We start from the raw sequence: 6,928 nt of genomic DNA on the forward strand, positions 1-6,928 counted from the left end.
AAATGTAATGTTGTTTTATACTTTTTGTTCTGCGTTTTATAATGTTGTTGTAATATCTAAATTTTTTTGCGTCAAGTTATTTGTTAATGTGATTTGCACTTCAGGGCCACCGTACTTTACAGATATTTTAGGGTATTTTTTATTTTTAAATGACTCATCTTTAATTCATATTTCTTTCTTCATGTAATAGATTTATTCATCTATGACTATAGTTTGTCATCAAATCTATTAAGTCTGAGATGTGGATTGTAATCAAATCTGAACATTAGGATTGGTTACAGTATGATGACATCATTCAAGCGCTCATCAATTTTAGCCTAAAATAATATATTTTTTAAATTCATAATTTATTTCTTATTGGTATATATAGAATTAAAGCAGTTAAAATATTTTAAGCATTTTGAATCACATTGAGATCCAGCAAAGCTTTTCTTACGTTTCTTTTAGATAAAGTTTGATCTCTTTGACCCGGAAGTAAAGAGCTCGAGGCTTTAGCCAGTGTCACTACCCGATCCCCTTTCCTTAACCACGCCCTAATTATGCGCAGGTATATTACGTCACTTCCGTTTTGCTCTGATTTTTTTTTTTTTTTTACTTTATTACTCGCACAAGTTGAGAGTTTTACATTTGATTTGTAGCAGCGGGTTGATGGGGTAGCCCAATGGGTTATTTATTTAGTTATTTCAAAAACGTTATTTTCAGAACTTAGGACATGTTTAAAAAAAAAAGAAACACTACATACCAGGGGGGTTGCAAATACTGCTACATTTAAGATGCTACGTTTTACAAAGACATCATAAGAAATATTTGCTTTAGAGCGAACAGGCCTGTCAGGAAAGTCATTTTATCACAAACAAATCTGTTTATTTAAATCATCAAAGCTATTCCACTGGAATGTATTAATTTAATAAAAGATAAAGCATAATATAATACCATCATTATTCATACAGAGAATCCCAATATTAGATTAAAAAAAAAAAATTAATAAGAACGAACTTATGGTGCTATATTTATGTCAGAAAACCTTATGAAAATAACATTTTACATACATTTGATCAAGACGTAGTGAATAAATTAAGAACTTGATACATAAAATTACCATTTATTCCAATAGTTAAAGAAACTCATTGCAAAATGCTCAATTATATTTATTTATCTGAAGAACTTTAATATTATGATTTAATATGAATGATAATATGTGTACATTTGATGAAAAAGACATAAAAAAAAACACACAAATATTTTGAACTACTTAATTGGCTGGGAGAGATTTTCCCACAACTGCCAACATTTTCATCGAAACCTTTCATATTTGATATCATATTAGAAAAAAAATTAGAAAAAATCTGCTTGAATATAATTCTTTGTCTTGCTAAATTTAACATACACTAATATAAACATATAAAGACTCCCCCAAAATGTAGAATATTTACAAACAAATTCAAACTATATTTGGAATCGTTGAAGCTCCTTAAGGAACCACAAATACAAACAATGTAGGATGAACTAAAAACATCCCATTTTTTTCTTTGCCTCACATCTGTATTCATTTTGTTAGTTTTTTGGTTTGTTGTTTAATTCCTCCTCTGTTTGTTTGTAGTAGCTCAAAAACTCAGTTTTGCAATGTCAAGCCTCGTTTTGTTCTGTAGTGTAGTTGTTAAAAATAATAAGTTGCAGATCGGGATGCGACAATTGTCTATATATGGTCAATCTAGGGACAATCTGCAATAATTTGGCCATTTAAACTTTAATAAATGATATATTTACCAAAAATAATTTCATTTCTTAAAAGCAGATTTTGTTAAACCTTGCATTTTTTTTGTCATTGGAATGATGGAACTGGGACATTTATTGTTCCTCATGCACACGTTCCAAGATTTTCTGCAGAAACATTAGAAATTGGATTCATCTTCAACTTAGTTCTCCCTTTTGTGCCTCAGACGTATTAATATTTATGGATAATTTGGATAACTAATTCACAAATATTATGAATATTCTTTTATTATTCAACAAATGTAGTACTCATTGTTGTTAATGGAAAGGTCCTTTCCATGTTATATAAACAGATTTAAAATATATGATGGCTCAATAAAACCACGAAATCCTCAAAAACTACACAAATAAACTCTATTTGGTTGGGTCATCAGTAAATTGCTATGTCTTAAGCCTTGTACAGCCGTACAAGCTCATGCTGTGTCATTAGAGTTATGTTACAGTGCATTATAATAATTTCAATAAAAAGGCAAGAAAAAAAATGAAATTAGTCATAGTTTAGTTGTCCATAAAAGGGATTGCAGCAGCCCGGTGAGTATCTCTGGATAAAGTGTCCTCAGTTGGTCTTCTCTTTCTGTTGTCAAAACATCCTGTAAAAAATAAAAAGGATTAGACTGAGATAAGATAAGGCTATAAACTCTATGGTTCTCCTGAAAAAACTAAAAATTGAAAATACATTTTAAGTTAAAGATTAAGGAAACAATGGGCTGCACGGTGGTGCAGTGGTTACCGCTCTTGCCTCACAGCAAGAAGGCCCCGGTTCAAATCCCGGCTGGGACCTTTCTGTGTGGAGTTTGCATGTTCTCCCCGTTCATGCGTGGGTTTTCACCGGGGACTCCGGCTTCCTCCCACCGTCCAAAAACATGCTTCATAGGTTAATTGGTGACTCTAAATTGCCCCTAGGTGTGAATGTGAGAGTGAATGTGTGTATGATTGAGGCCCTGCGACAGACTGGCGACCTGTCCAGGGTGTACCCCGCCTTCGCCCTTCAGTAGCCGGGATAGGCTCCGGCACCCCCGCGACCCCGAAAGGGGAGAAGCGGTCAGGAAAATGGATGGATGGATGGAAACAATGACTTTACTCCACTACTGAATAATGTCTCCTTCTGTCCTGATGGAGCTCTATGCTATTACAATGACTAATTCAGTTATGAAACACTTTAAAGAAAATGAAGAATAAATCAATGCCCCCACAATAAGATACCTGCTTTAATCAGTCTTAAACTGTAATGGAAGATTTGATTATCACATTAAATGAAGATTGTTACCATGTATGTAAACCTGCACTGAGCTGAATAGACTCAACAATAACATTGTGTGGTCATGATCTACAAATGGTTGTAATTTTTGATCCCCCTCACCTGCCCAGTTGCACTTACTTCAGGTGTGGATGTGGCCATCTGTTGAACTCTGAAGATCAGCTGCAGAGTTCCAGCAGAAGCAGCGAAGCCTCTTCTGTCCAGAAACGGAATCTCCGTCCGAGTCTAAGAGAGAAAGGCCGGTGTGAATGGACTCTACTCTACACTGCTGCTGTCTTAGTACGTTCACTCGGGTTATTTTGACTATAGTAAACAGCTTTCATTATCATTTGGGTGACCTTTAAAAAGAAGGAGTAACTCTGGGTGTTTTCCAATTGGAAGGAAACGTTGCTGTTTTAAGTGACAAATTAAACAGATCAGCTAGTGGAAACATTAACACATCTGCTGCAATTTTAAGAAATTTGCCTCCAAGCCATCTGGACCTGCACTACAGTTAGATTCCAAAGTAGTTAAAACATGGTAGACATCGATTGGTAAAATTTTGGAAAAAGAGAAAGAAAAAGACTGACCAGAGAGAGGTTCCTTTAGAAGACCACCAGACACATAATTGGAGATTACAGTGCTACTAACAGAGAAAAATGTTGATTAAATGCATTAGAGATTTTTAAAGGCTCTGAGATCATTTCATTATTTAGAACAACATGGTTTCTGATTTTACTTTTAGGCTTATTGAGAACTTGATTAAGTTGAGACCAGAACCTTTTTGGATTGTTCAAATTTTGAGCAAAACCCTCTTTGTAATAAGAAGATTTTGCATTCCTTGTCTCTGTCTTACAATAGTTCCGAAGAGATTTATATGATTCCCAGTCAGCAGGGTCTTTTGAAGCATTATATTTTTTCCAAGCCTGGTCCCTTTTTCTGTAAAGATTAAACAGATCAGAGTTTATCCATGGGAGATGCCGCCCTTTCACACGAACAGTTTTCAGAGGAGCATGTTTATCAGTAACACTGGACACTTCTGAGTAAAAATAAGTCCATGCATCCTCTGGATATGGTATGAGCTGAAATCTATCCCAGTTTATGTTCACAAGATCGTTTAAAAATAATTCAATGTTCCTTTGTTTTGTTTGTCTAATCTTAATATCATTAGGAGGAGCTCTAGGTAATTTAATTTTCCAAACACAAAACACAATAGAATGATCACTAAAACAGTCAGACATCACTCAAGATAAAGATATTCTTTCAGGGTGTGTTACCAGTATCCAGTCTAAAAGTGAAGAAGAGTGCTGATCCACTCTAGTGGGTTCTGTTATGAGCTGCGTAAGGTTTACACTGTTGACTCAATTTCCTTTCACTGGAGGAGGAACGATGGAGCCAATTACTATTGAAATCACCCAAAACAACGGATTCATTGGATTTTTAAATGAGTTAATGAGTCAACAGGAGCATTTGAAGGTCTATAAACATTAATAATAGTTAAGGATTTACTGGTGTAAAATTTAATGTCAATAGCGAGACATTCAAAATTAACTGGCTCCACTGTTGGAGAAATTCAGACCTTCAGACTCAGAGAAACCGAGAGAGCGGACAACTAGATACAAAAACACGCTAGTGGAAATACATTTCTGGTATTTATATCTTGCGGCACTCCAGAATGAAATTTGCCCCTTTTCTAATTGTATTTTATTTGTTGCATTTCTATTGTCTAAGTCTCTTTATTGTAGGAGCACATCACGTCCTCCTCCACTTCTCGATGAAGATGTTCTTCAGGTTAATAATAAACGCTGGAGACGATCGCATCACTAGTAAAGCATAAACACCTCTCAGAAGTTCATCACAGGTTTTGTGGACAGTCACAAGCAAAACCAGCCGACATTAGTCTGAACTAGAGCGGTGATTGTGGATGAGACTGATGTGATGAAGTATAAACAGCTTTAAGGAAAGAAAATAGAATCTTTATCACAACTGAAGACTGAAACTGGTGTTTTGGTGGAACTTTCTGAGGAAACTTACTTCACTGAATGTCATTTCAGACTAGGTTCTGATGCAGAGAGCTTATAGTAAAGTAAAATACATTTATTTTAGCATGTTGAAACCTTATAATCAAGTAACAGGAAGAAAATACTCACATCAGCATGAAATGCTGCAGCAGCTGTCTGTCATCTGCTGAGAAAAGAACTGAAAAAGAAAACAGGAAACTTAAATAAAGAGAGCTGACGTGAACCTGATAGTTTTAATTCCATTATTATGTATTCAATGAGCTTCAGAAGTTTGAATTAACACACCTGAAGGTCTCCTCCAGTTCTCCAGACAGGATCAAATATTCTCCTGGTACTGCAGAGAATACAAATAACACACAAATCAAATGTTTACCAGTCAAAATAGATCAATAAATAAAGTATTCTGAGATGTGGCTCCATGCTGAACCTTTAAATCTGTTAACCAGGTTCCATGTTGAACCTTTAAATCTGTTAATGAGGTTCCATGTTGACGCCTGAGAACCTAACAGGCTGCTGTTAGACAGTCTATCCAAAGAACACACTTGTCCTTGAACAAGGTCAGAGCAACTTTTCATTTCTGTAGCATCAACCTAAATATTGTTCTGTAGAGATCATCACCAAAACCATCAGGGTGAAGTGAGTCCAGAAAGAGCTTCTGTTTCTCAGCTATAAATATTGTCTGAATAGAGACGTTATCATCATCATCCACAAAACACAACACATCAACCTCTCCTTTTCTTCTCTATCCTGTTAAAAACACAGAGTGAGAAAGACCGAGGACACTCACACAAAGCAGGTAGAGATCAGCTGGACCTGTCTGTCTGCTCTAAGTGGAAACATCAGCATGACCTCTGACCTGAAGGTTTCCTACAGGGATTGATACTAATTAGTAAACATGCACATAGACACACCCATGCACATATACAAACACATGGACACACACACATACATGTACACATACACACATGCACACACAGGAGAAAAAAACAAACAAAAAAAATATAAAAATAGTACCAGCAAGGAGCGCAGTAGGTCAACTTGGGGATCCTTCCAGGTGGTCATAAAGGCAGTAGAGGTCATCAGTGTAGACATTTTCTCCTAAAGGAAACAGAAACACACAGACATTAACACCATCATGTCTATAACCAAAGAAAAGATGCACCAGAATGACTAATGACATGTCTGTGCAGCTTTCCTCACAGCTATTAGACAAACATTCTCAATCTGAAATAACAAAAAGAAATGCTCTTCAAATCTTGTCTCACATGATATTTTCTTTACATTATTTTGGACTAAGAATACTTACGGAGGATTCCATCCATTGTGTCATATTCAGGCCCTAAAAGTCTTCACAGGTTGAGCAGATATCATCCTCCTTCACTATGAGCTCTCCTGGAGAACGGTTTTTGTCCAGGACATAAACAGAGAATTTCATGGGTTTATCATATTTATCATAGAGAAAATTATTTAAAATTTAGATTAAAAGGTAATTACAAACTAAAGGAAATGTTATTTCTCCTGCCTCAGCAATTATGAAACCATCAACAACTTTAACATTTACTGTGACAGTACAGAAATGTGTCTGTAGAACTTGTAGATTTTACACAACTACAACATTTTTACTAACATGTTTTCATTTGCTCTTGATTCACAACTATTTCAATCATTAAATGTTAAAAAACACAATTTTAATCCTCATTTCTTCTTATGTCCTCCATCATCAGGAAAATTCTACAAGTACATATTAAATACAAAACACATTTTGGGGTCTTTATGGAAACAAATATAATATATTTATGAAATGTATGAACTGTTTAAATTACCAACGAAGCACAAATATCAAGGACTAAAGCTAAGTTGTATTTACCTTTCAGTTTGTAACTGCAGTCATCCTTTG

At 35.2% G+C, this 6,928-nt stretch overlaps 1 long non-coding RNA gene across 1 annotated transcript; it reads right to left on the minus strand.

Moving 5' to 3' along the window:
* Positions 1-2,255: 2,255 nt before the first annotated feature.
* Positions 2,256-3,498, minus strand: LOC118598280. Its single transcript, XR_004947404.1, has 2 exons — positions 3,152-3,498; positions 2,256-2,363 (listed from the first exon to the last, which is right to left on the minus strand). It is a non-coding gene; the product is annotated as an uncharacterized LOC118598280 (long non-coding RNA).
* Between the last annotated feature and the right edge of the window lie 3,430 nt (positions 3,499-6,928).

Source organism: Oryzias melastigma, unplaced genomic scaffold, assembly GCF_002922805.2.
Source record: "Oryzias melastigma strain HK-1 unplaced genomic scaffold, ASM292280v2 sc00283, whole genome shotgun sequence".
NCBI classification, from domain to species: Eukaryota; Metazoa; Chordata; class Actinopteri; order Beloniformes; family Adrianichthyidae; genus Oryzias; species Oryzias melastigma.